This window comes from Podarcis raffonei, chromosome 4 (genome assembly GCF_027172205.1).
Source record: "Podarcis raffonei isolate rPodRaf1 chromosome 4, rPodRaf1.pri, whole genome shotgun sequence".
Classification (NCBI taxonomy): Eukaryota; Metazoa; Chordata; class Lepidosauria; order Squamata; family Lacertidae; genus Podarcis; species Podarcis raffonei.
The window spans coordinates 20,376,600-20,389,192 of NC_070605.1; the positions used below are offsets into that span (position 1 = coordinate 20,376,600).

General features: G+C 42.3%; 1 protein-coding gene across 3 annotated transcripts in view; it reads left to right on the top strand.

Moving 5' to 3' along the window:
• Positions 1-12,593, top strand: part of CNTN5 (contactin 5) — a 667,536-nt gene that overhangs the window by 401,804 nt on the left and 253,139 nt on the right. The gene's annotated exons all lie outside the window — the stretch shown is intronic.

Genomic DNA, 12,593 nt, shown 5'->3' on the forward strand with positions numbered 1-12,593 from the left:
TGGAGAGCAGAGGATTAGTCAAACACCAGGCAATACAGGGGAGTAGGTTCTGGTGCAAATGAGCTGTAGGGTAAAAGGAGAGATGCTTAGCAAGTACTGTAGGTATTCCAAAAAAGAGGAACTAATTTATTTATTTTAAAGGTATATATGACCCTGCATCAAAATACCATAGGCTTTTTCCAACGTAGAACATAATAAACAGCCTATGTCAGTACATCACATGATAGCCATTCTATATGGGAGGGACACTAAAACAGTTATATAAATGCAATTCATAATAATAATAAGCAATACAAAGCAATAAATGACACTCAAGGGCACATAGCAGTGCAAATGCATCATGAACATATTGAACACATAGTATGTAGCAGTGCCAAATTATACACAATATCATTCCAGCACTAAACTTCAGAACCCCTGTAAAATACAGGGTCTCATAACGTGACATAACTTAATATGACATGACCTACTGGTAATGATATGAGTCAATATAATCTCTGACCAGATAATTTTTTACTTATTTGGGCCCTTAATATCACACCCCTGGACCTTCTAAGGATCATAATTTAGATTTTGGAGAATTACTTTCAAAAAGTATATCGATTTTTTTAAAAAATTTAAAAATCCACTATTTTTATGTCTGGGCAAGACTTATGGAAGTAATTTGATTTTCATCCCAAGCATGCCTAAAAGGTCCCAGATAGTAACATAAACCATAAGAAATGCATGTGAGTGGGTTTTCCTTGTCATTAGAACACTGAGACAAAATTATGGCCTCATAATACATACAAGTACAGAGGTTTATATTTCATTTTTATAATGCAGTACTTCAAGATGCAATAAAAAGAGATACATACCTAGCATAAACATATACAAATATTTAGGTAAATATATGTGATACCATCATTTTTATTTTATTTTATCGGGAGGCTTATTGCTAAGCTTCTACCCTGCTGGACCATAAACAACATTTAATGCCTTTGCGTTCTAAAATAAAGGAGGTGATTTTGCACCCTACATAGATAGCTGCTCCTTGTTTAAATATGATTACACGTCTAATGTCTTCCAGGCAAGCTAGGAAAAAGTAGTACCATTTAGGGCAGGGATGATGAGTGTGTGACCTTGCAGTGCTTTATGGACTACACCTGCCATCATTTTCCATTCTGGCTGGGACTGATGGGATTTGGAGTGCAGCATCCGGAGGTTCACAGGTCTTCCAATCCTGATTTTGGGAGAGTTGGGGGAGACAGTCTTCTCTTCCCTGCCCAGGTTCTTCACCAGGTTTCAGTCCACATGCAACTATGACTTAAGACTTACAATTTTGCTCCAGTCATAATTTCTGCAGGTTGAGTGATCATGGCTATAAACAGTTGCATGGATCTGTTTGAATCAGGAACTGGACTGAGGAGGAATAGTGGAGGCTGCAACAGTGGTTTGCATAGGGTCACAGCTCAGAGAGAGAAGAGAGAAGAGGGGCAAAGCTGGGAAATAATGAGAGAAGCAGAGCAGGAACAGCTGGCTGACACATTATCACTAGAGAGCATTCCAGACCCCACTTCTCTAGAACACGGTGAGCAATGAAAGTAGGAGAAATAATTTATTTATATCCCGCCCATCTGACTGGGTTTCCCCAGCCACTCTGGGCAGCTCCCAACAGAATATTAAAAACACAACAAAACATCAAACATTAAAAACTTCCCTAAACAGGGCTGCCTTCAGATGTCTTCTAAAAGTCAGATAGTTGTTTTTTCCTTGACATCTGGTGGGAAGGTGTTCCACAGGTGGGTGCCACACTACCAAGAAGGCCCTCTGCCTGGTCCCCTGTAACCTCACTTCTCTCAGTGAGGGAACCGCCAGAAGGCCCTCGGAGCTGGACCTCAGTGTCCAGGCTGAACAATGGGGGTGGAGACGCTCCTTCAGGTATATTTTGCGGTATACCTGGGTCAGAAGTGGAGGGCTAAGGGGTCAAAATAGGCCTCTATATTGTCTATTTTAAAAAAATAAATCACAATCATATTAAAATAGACCAGCCTGCCTTGGTGCCTGGTCTGGCTCAGCAGACTAGAATTAACATCCCCCGTAAGGTATAAAGAAGGTCGGGGCCTGTAATACTAAAATGGCAGTCTCACATGCTTTGAATTTTATTGGTTGCCAGAAAAGTTGATCATTATTCATATATTATCATTCATGTAATGGGAAAAACCTGAGATTTGCCAAGGGCAATATCATATTTAAAAACCGTTCGCAAATATATAGGGATAACAAAAGTCAGCAAAGGGGGGATATCAAATTATTTCTAACAGCACGATCCTGAGCATATCTGCTCAGAAGTAAGCCTTATTTTGTTCATGGGGCTTACTCCTCAGTAAGTGTGCCTAGGTTGGCAGCTTAACTTTAAGAATTACTCATTACCGTGGCAAACACTGTGGTTTTTGAAGTGAAAACAGTTGACTTGTGCTCATCAGGGTATCAAAATAAAATAGGCACTTCTTCCAGAAAGACATAATTAAAAGTTGCAGCTTGGAGAAAAACTGTCTCAGAGTTTTAGTGACATTTGACTTAACATGATTGGTAGCAGAAAAAGAAAAAGAAAAACACCGCGTGCAAGCGAAGGTCACATTTGCAAGTATTATAAGCAAGTATTCTAATTAGAGAACCAGTAAATGTCATTGAGCTCTAGCCACTGACCAACTGTCACTCAAAACTCACAGCTTGCAGCTAGGCAGTCAGAACCCTTTACTTAAGAGTAGGGCTGTGCTAAGCCGCCATCAGTTTTGAATCAGTGATGGCAAACAAGGCTGGATTAAGTGAGGGCAGTGCCCTCTGGGCCGATCACTTGTGTGACTCTAGCCAATCAGAAGTAGAGATCATAAAGAAATTCAGTTCAGTTCACTTTGGAAGGCTAACCTGCCAATTTCACACTTTGCCCCAAATATGCAAAAAAACCCAACAACCCCCCCGAAAACCACATAACCAGAGTTCACGCATCTCTGAATTTTTCAGTGCATTTGTGCCGCATAAAAACTGCATATACTGGAGTGAGATTTACATAAACTGTATGTGTTAGTGAAAACAGCAGGCCAAAATGTGTCTAATTTGTCGGAAAGATTGCCGACAAACTTGTGTATATTGGGAGATATTCACATGAAAAGACTGGTGAATTTTCAGGATTTATTTATTTTTTAATCATAAACTGAATTGTGATGCTGACAAAATGTCATTTGCTTTGAATCCGACACGGAGCTTTAGGTGCAGGGATTAGGAATAAAAAAGTAAGTGGGGTTTTTTTTAAAGTGTGTGTGTGTGTTGTTCTCTCCATTTGCACCAAATTCATAGCAAGTGCAAAGCAAATTAATGCCCAAGACAGAAACAAGCAACAGAAGGATTAAAAAAATATATGAAAGGATTGGATTTTAGGAAAGGGTTGATGTGAAATGGAATAAGGAAGAGTCACATGAGTTTTTTAAAAATCACCAACAGTTCTACAAACTCTTTCTGCATTGGTGCTCCTCTGAGAAACCCTATCTGGATGTTCACTGCTCTTGTTGTTGTTGTTCTTGTTGTTGTTGTTGTTGTTGCTATTGTTGTTGTTTAGTCGTTTAGTCATGTCTGACTTCGTGACCCCATGGACCAGAGCACGCCCGGCACTCCTGTCTTCCACTGCCTCCCACAGTTTGGTCAAACTCACGCTGGTAGCTTCGAGAACACTGTCCAGCCATCTCGTCCTCTGTCGTCCCCTTTTCCTTGTGCCCTCCATCTTTCCCAACATCAGGGTCTTTTCCAGGGAGTCTTCTCTTCTCATGAGGTGGCCAAAGTATTGGAGCCTCAGCTTCAGGATCTGTCCTTCCAGTGAGCACTCAGGGCTGATTTCCTTCAGAATGGAGAGGTTTGATGTTCCTGCAGTCCATGGGACTCTCAAGAGTTTCCTCCAGCACCATAATTCAAAAGCATCAATTCTTTGGCGATCAGCCTTCTTTTTGGTCCAGCTCTCCCTTCAATACATCACTACTGGGAAAACCATAGCTTTAAGTATATGGGCCTTTGTCGGCAAGGTGCTTTTACATGCCACCAATGACACACAGAAGTGGAAGGGATGTGTTACCAAGTCCCACCCGCTCTGGTGTGTCATTTTTATTCCACATTCCTCCATGAATGTGAAGGCAAACGTCTATAGCAGGGAGCAGGTTGCACCTGTTGACATAGAGCCCTGCACAAAAAGTGTGGAAGGGTGCCCCTGATAGGATGCTGGTCTCCCTGACAACTGCCCAAGGATGCTGTGTACCTGAGAGAGAGGTCTCCTACCTTCCTGTACCTCCTTGGCTGGCAGAAAATGTGATATTTCAGCCTTTAAACTTGAAAAGTCTCTAGCTCTCAACCCACAGCTGCTAATGTCTGAACATTTGCCACTGCCTCACCCGTACCCGGTGTAGCTACAGGCTGGATGAAATGTAATGATTTGATCAAGGACTACATGGGATTAATGTTCCTTATGAATAATATTAACAAATTTCTCATCTCTGACACATTAAATTAGATCGCTCAGTGAATCTAAATTCTCATTCTGCAAAATGAGGTCTCCAACCACCGAGAATTTCCATGAGTCTGCATTGCCTATGGTGTTATTTTGGTGAATTATGTCTAAATCTGATCATATCAAGCTCTGAGCAGCTGCAAGTGCTGAATAGCTAGGCTTCTATCAATAATTTAATGAGACTGACTCCAGAAAGGATAGGAGTCTTAATATGCTGGCTAGGGGAAAAAAATCATACTCAAGAAACAAATTGCAGTACGTCGTGGGCTACTAGATTTTGTGTGTGTGCATGCATGCATGCACAAATGTGTATTTATGTGTTTGGAAGTATATGCATGGGTGTTCAGGCTTCACTGAAAGTGGCTTCAACATTTCCTATAATCATAGAATCAAAGACTCATAGAATTGGGAGGGATTCCAATTATCATCTAGTCCAACCACTTGCAATGCAGGAATTTGTAGGATAGTTGTTGATGAAATACCCCCATTTCACATCCTTGGAATCTGGAGTATGTGGTTCATGCACAACAGGGCCCCTGGCTGGGGTGGGGTGGGGTGACCAGCTGAAAATCAAATGTTTGTACAGGGTTCCTGTCTGCCAGCCATGTACTTTTCTATGATCCTCCCTTCAAAATGGGGGCAGGGAAATCAAAATGCACCCAAACTTTTTGAACTACTTCCTTACAAGCTAGAAAGCTGAATTCTGGCACCTGCAATCCCTGAATGCATTAAAGAAAAGGAACTCACTCACTCCTTTTGAGTAATAAAGAAATCTTACCCCTCCAACTGTACTTTCAGGGATCGTTTTTATAGTATATAACTAGTGAAGGACGTGGGTGGCGCTGTGGGTTAAACCACAGAGCCTAGGACTTGCCAGTCAGAAGGTCGGCGGTTCAAATCCCCACGATAGGGTGAGCTCCCATTGCTCGGTCCCTGCTCCTGCCAACCTAGCAGTTCGAAAGCACATCAAAGTGCAAGTAGATAAATAGGTACAGCTCCAGCGGGAGGTAAACGGCATTTCCGTGCACTGCTCTGGTTTCGCTGTATGCCAGCTCCCTCGGCCAGTAAAGCGAGATGAGCCCCACAACCCCAGAGTCGGCCATGACTGGACCTAATTGTCAGGGATCCCTTTGCCTTTACCTTTTACCCCTCCAACTGCCATATTCTTTCTAGGGAGCCTACAATTTGTTACATTGTACAAATGGGACCCAGCACAAAATGTTCCAGTGTGAGTTGCTCTTGTTCAATGTCTCTGAAAGCTAGCCATACCATTTTCCATGTTTCTCCCTCAATAGTCAGTCAGCATTCCATGCTTGCTAAACATGTTCAGTTCTCATTGACCTGGGTTTTGTGGTGGTAGGTGCATCATCAGAGTCACACACACCCTGTGTGTCCCCCCCCCCCCATACCTCTGCAAACTTTTGGATTTGCTATCAGAATGTTCACAGTCTAGCATCTATAAAGAAAGATGTGTCAGTTCATCTAGGATTAAAATCTTTCAAAAATTACCAGGGCAGAAGTAGGTTACTGAGATGGGCAGAGAATTAGGAAAGGTGAAAAGATGTAAGAAAAATAAGGGACAAGACCTCCAGTGTTGAGGTGTTAAAGGATAGTTGCAAGATAGGCAATGGATCAAGAAACAGAGAAAGCTATATAGAGGAGAAAGGGGCTTTAAGAAGATAAGAGAGAGGGAAGGTGCTGGGAGAAGAATGACACAAGAGTCTTGCACCTTTGTGAAAGCAATGAGGCCCACGAAGTGGCTTAATTTCTCATGCTGATTAGAAATAAGCTGCCACTTCTTTGGCTTCAGGCTTCTAGCTTTGGGGAAAAGTACCTCGTTTCAGGATGTTTCTGTTATCCAATATATAATCCATAGCACTATGAACAGGATACCCAATTGTTAATACTGGTCCCTGCTCTCATACTAAGAGACCACTCTCCAAAAATAATCACATCATTCATCATTGTTGATAGGACATTTGATGCCCCTCATTTCAGGAGAAACTCAGGGAGAAACAATGTTTTTTATGGGTCCCACTAGTCTATAAAAACACGACACATTTGTCGATAGCTTAGATGACAAAGAACATGTAGTTTGGAAGCTCACTTGCAGTACTTTTATATACTAGTTGAGCCAATAAAAAGTATCTCATCACTATATATATATATATATATATATATATATATATATATATATATGCTAGACACATGTGATTATTGAGGGTGCTTTCAGATGGCATTTTCCATCTGCTATCCGATGGAAATGCAAACAGGAGAAATGGAAAAGAAAGAACCTTTACAAAGGCTTGTGTTGCTTTTACTAGTTTTGCACTGCCATTTTTTTTTAAAAAAAGAAATATGTAGGAACCACTTTAAAAAGGTAAAGGACCCCTGACAGTTAAGTCCAGTCACAGACGACTAGGCCGAGGGATCTGGCGTTTGTCCACAGACAGTTTTTCCAGGTCATGTGGCCAGCATGACTGAGCTGCTTCTGGCGCATGGAAACACCGTTTACCTTCCTGCCGGAGTGGTACCTATTTATCTACTTGCACTTTGATGTGCTTTTGAACTGCTAGGTTGGCAGGAGCAGGGACCGAGCAACGGGAGCTCACCCCGTCGTGGGGATTCGAACCACCGACCTTCTGATCGGCAAGCATCAAACAAAAATTCTAATCTTCAAAATGAAAAAGCAAAGACAAAATTATGTGTTTGGATAGGCTTGTTGAAAGAAAAATGGCATTCAGCTAAAATAATGCAGCAAGGGTGTTTGTTTCCTGTGCTGGTACAATGTAGCGGTTAGAGGGCCAGATTAGGGACCTTGGGCCAGTCGCCAACTTTCAGCCTACCCTAACCCACAGGCTTGTTGTGAGGGTAATATGGAAGGGAGAGAGTCATGTGCGGCACCTTGAAATTCTTGGAGAAAAGGAGGATTATAAATGGAATAGTAAACAAATGTTAATATTTTAAGTAACAACTACCCAGCTGTTCCTGCTGGCGCAATGCCCCCCTAATGTCAGAGAGCTGAAAGATGTATCAGAATTCAATTAAAACTTGGAGGGATCTGAAAAGATTTAGGTTTAGAGCATATAAAAGTAAGATGCCCTGCTTGACGAACCGTTTAAAGTCCTTTGAGTGAATCAACATGCATGTGGATTGAGGTGATCTGGTTGACAATGCATACTTGCACTTCCAAAAGAGTAGGGCTGTGTGCTATTGGTTTCCCAGAATTCTCCACCCTACTTGTGGAGAATGTGCGCCCTACAAATGGAAGCGTAGAGGTTTCATGGATTGCAGGACCAGCACAGCGCACTGCACTGCCTGAAGGAAGCTGTCGCCCCTGCCCTCACCATCTTCTGCAGTTTCCTCCTCCCTGATTGGCCAGCATCCCCTGTGCTCTGAGGAGAGTGAGACATTGTGGGTGACGTGGCCATGGAGGTTGCTTGTGCCACTGCTGCTGTGTCATGATGGTAGCAAATCCTGCTTTCTCATGTCTCTTAAATTTTGACCAGGATTTGCCACCCTTCCTGGCACAAGCAAACTCTGAGGCCACCTCACTCTGAAGAAGACCCCTCAGTGAGTGAGTTGTGGGGAGATCAGAGAGGCCTGCTGCAACATTGCCGATAGTCTCCCTCTTACACCAGTGGTGGGTGGACATGTACCACAAGCCACCACAGCAGTAATAGTGGTGGGGAGGTGGCTGGTGTTGCTAACAGTACAGCTGCAGCAGGAGAAGGCAGCCCTGTGGGCACATTCCGCTGCCCATCCTGATCATCCGCCTGAGGCAAGAGTCTCATTCTGCCTCATAACAGGGCCGGTTCTGGCTGATGAATGGAAACAATACTATTGAACAGTGTTTTCTAATTAAGTTATGGGGGGGTGGAGCTAGGTCTAAGCGGTGCCATCTTGCTGCCTAGAGGGGCTTCAACTGGAAATGGGTTTTCTTGGGGGCAAGACTAGATTCTGCTCTCTGTTGGCGCTGCTGAGTGCAGACTCCAGGCTCTAAGCAAACAAACTCAAGCGTGGTTTGCTTCTACATAATGTATTAACCATTTCTAAATATATTTTACAAGAGCCCACATCCCTTGGAAGGCGAAACCCTCATGAGTGGCATAAAACAGCCACCGTTAAATGAAACGGCATCGTTAACATTAATCCCTATCAAATGAAGGGGCCCCTTTAGCAATTACATTTCGAAAGGTCAGGAACCAGATTGCCTAATGTGGTGTTAGTGAAGGATGTTATCACCAGAGTAAATGAAATTTCCCTTCCGTTACTATGAAATTTCCTGTCCTCAGACACAGCTCTTTAGATTTACGTCATAAAAGCTTCTATTAACGTTTTTAAAAATTCATACAAAGTTTATACATAAACAGATGTGATTGGGGAACAAAATCCAGGGAGAATCTTCATTTCAAATCTCCACCTTGCTAACAAGCTTTCTAGGAGGTGTTGAGGGAAGTCAGCACCTCTCCCAGCCCTGCCTACTAACGCAGAACTTCCATAATTGCAAGAGACCTGCGACGTTTTAACATCGATATTGCAGTGCTTCAAGAAACTTGAAGAGCAAGTGAGGGACAACGGAAGGAAGAAAAAGGAGGCTACACATTCTTCTGGAAAGGTCTACCTGAACAAGAACGTTGAATACATGGAGTAGGCTTTGCTATCAAAAATGATCTAGTGAAGCTCTTGTCAGAAGTCCATACCAACATTAATGAGCGACTTTCAACCCTTTGAATAAACTCGCCAAAAAACTATTTCGCTACTATTCTAAGCACTTATGCACCAACACTGGATTCCAGTGAAGACATTAAAGACTTATTTATTTTTTACTCTCAGTTGGATACCATCTGAGATGCCTAAGGAGGATAAAATTATCCTCCTGGGTGATTTTAATGCAAGAGTTGGGTGAGATTTTGATCTGTGGCCTGGGACTCCCACCCAAAAACCAATGCCCCCACTGTGGAAGGACCTGTGGATCCAGGATTGGCCTCCACTTACGGACTCACTGTTAAGACCATGTTCATGGAAGATAATCTTATGGGTGGTTGCCAAAGAAGAAAGGCTATTGTGAGGATAAAAATAAAATGATTACCTGCATAGAATGTCTTCATCTCATTCAACACCTGGAGCCTTTAGAATGTCAGGGTAATAAATATGATGAGCACTTTAATGACAAATTAAATAATTATAATCCCACTTTAAAAATAAGCTTAAACAAGAAAAGTGCTAGAGGATTTAGCAAAACAAACTTGAAATGTCCACTTTTAAATGCATCCAGTGATTAGGATGGAAACCAATTTAAAGTGAAACCCAGCTCCCCCATCCCCACCGCCTGCTTCTTATCATTCTGGCCCAAATTTTATTAAGAAATAAAAGCGGCATTAGAATCATATAAGATACAGTAGTACCTCGGGTTACAGATGCTTCAGGTTACAGACTCCGCTAACCCAGAAATAGTACCTCGGGTTAAGAACTTTGCTTCAGGATGAGAACAGAAATCGTGAGGCAGCGCCACGGTGCCCCATTAGCTAAGTGGTACCTCAGGTTAAGAACAGTTTCAGGTTAAGAACGGACCTTCAGAATGAATTAAGTTCTTAACCCGAGGTACCACTGTACATGGAAATCAAAATATCAAGCAAGTTGCAGCCTTCACTCTTTATCCATAAGCAGAACTGCTGGACCAATTTCTGAAAGGGTTAATGTGTGTACAGAATACCAAAAAGGCTCATTTCATGCAAGATGTTTGCTTAGTCTCTAGTCCCAAGGAAAAATTAGGATCAATCTATAAGTTCAACCTTCTGGGACAGTGTAGATCTTGTTAAAATATGATAAGGAATAGACCAGGAGACAATGGAAGATAGCATTGTAAAGAAAACCGCATTATATTGCTACGTGGAGCTTTCTCGTGGCATCACTGCGAGAAACCCTCTGCCCATACTTCATTTTAATATTTAGCAGTAGATCACGGACTATTGCTATTTCTTCTTCTTCTTTTTATGGGTGCAGCAGTATTAAATTACAAAACTAAGTAATTCTTTATGGTGAGAAATAAAAAAGGGTTTAAGAAAAATAGAATGCCATTTCAAGGCAGGAACTGAAATAGGATATGTGTTCCTATACAAGATAACAAGCCAAAGCTGACTTTTGAAAAGATGGCTGCCCTGAACCACTAATCCTTGGGGAGGCAGCTGGCCAATGGGCTGAGGGATCTCTCTGGCTTCCAATGGCTTCCCCCATTCACTTCAGCACAGGGGGGAGAGGCATTTTTGCTTATGCAGAAGGAGAGCATTCTCCTCCACTGAAGTGTACAGTAAAGTCTCAATATGTAGGAGGAAGCCAATGTTCCCACATAGATCAGACACCAGTGCATGTGTTACTCAAGTCTAGGGCATATTCAACTACACACCATGCCTTTAGCATTGCCCCCACTGTTGAATCTTTTTTTTTGGGGGGGGGTGTCAATCATTCATAAATAGGTGGCCCATCCTGCTGCTTTGATCAGAAAGCTAGTCAAAGACTCCAACCATGGCAGAATCAGATCTGCTTTGGGTGGAGGGCTGCAGTCTTTGGAAGAGGACTATAGCTCAGGGATAGAGCATCTGCTTTGAATGCAAAACATCAGAGGTTCAATGCCTGGGATCCTCAGCTAGGGGTGGGACACACCCCTTCTTTGAACCCTGAGGTACAAATTTGCATATACAGCACTCAACTAGCCTGACTTGGCAAAAGTCGGCTACCTATGTTGCTATGTCTGCAGTATGAAGAGTGATGTTTCCATCTGCAGAAGCAGCTGATGAAAGATGTGATAAATGCACATCTGTGCATTTATCTGAGCTCTGTGCAAGGAGGAAAGCTGTGGGGGGGGGGGTTGTTGAGTTGTAAGAAAGCAGTGATTTTCATTGCAACCTGCATTCATCACAATCAGCACTGTTTCCTTTCCACTGCAATTCAACTTCCACAAAGTACTGCACTATTTGTGTCATTATCCACATAACTTACTAAAGTTACATAACTCTTTAGGTTTATGCAACTTACATTCATTTCAATGTAAAGGAAACATCAAAACAATGTGGAGGGGGAAACCCAAAACAGACCTGTCATCAACTACCGGTACATATGATTTGTGGACTGAAAAAACCCAACAACAATGATATTAACAAATACAAATCATATTAGTTTTACCTGATTTTTGTTCCCTACCACAAACTGCAACAATCTCCACTCCCTTTTCCATTTCCATTGGAATTCTCCAACATTCCCCCTTTAATATTGTGTAATGTTATGTTTTAATATTAATGTTGTGTTTTTAATTTTTGCAACCTTGGGATGAAGGGCGAGTAATAAATTGTAATCATCATACTGGTGGTGGTGGTGGAACTTGAGCAGAAAAATGCCACAGGTGGAGGATTAAACATTCTTTCCACCTGCCTGTCACCTCTCTTCTCCTCTCCCTCCTTGTAAGCTGCAACGCCAGGCAGCTACCCTTTCACTCAGAATTGCTGCCTCCTGAGGCTGCCTGTCAGGATTCATTACATGGTGGTTTGTCCCTGAGAGAGCTTCCCCCTTTTGGTTCCAGAAAGAATTGGCGCGGTGCAAGGATTGCCTAAAATAAAGGCAATCCCTGCTTTAACGCTTGATTATCCACACGGACGCATTATAGTTATACTGCACAGTGTCTGGATTTTAAACCCTAAAAGAATTCAGCATGAGAAAACTTGGATGTAAACCTGACCAGATGTTCTGGATTACACCCTCTGCTGCTCATGTCTGTTGGGTTCATAAATTTCAGCTCATCAAGCCGTGAGCTGAAAACTGAAGGCTGTATTTTCCTGCTCCACAGATGACTGTAACTCATCTTAAATATCAGACTTTTTTTTCTTCGGTCTGAAATGCTTTGTGACCTGTTTCAGGTACAGAGAAGTGGAAAAAATACAAATAATATAAATTCAATTACAAGAGAAACTTTTATTATAGGATTGAGGCCTCTCCCTCCCTTCCCTGTATTTGAACACCCACTGCCTGAATGTGACATCCCTGTCAGTGTGGTGCAGTTAATTAGTCA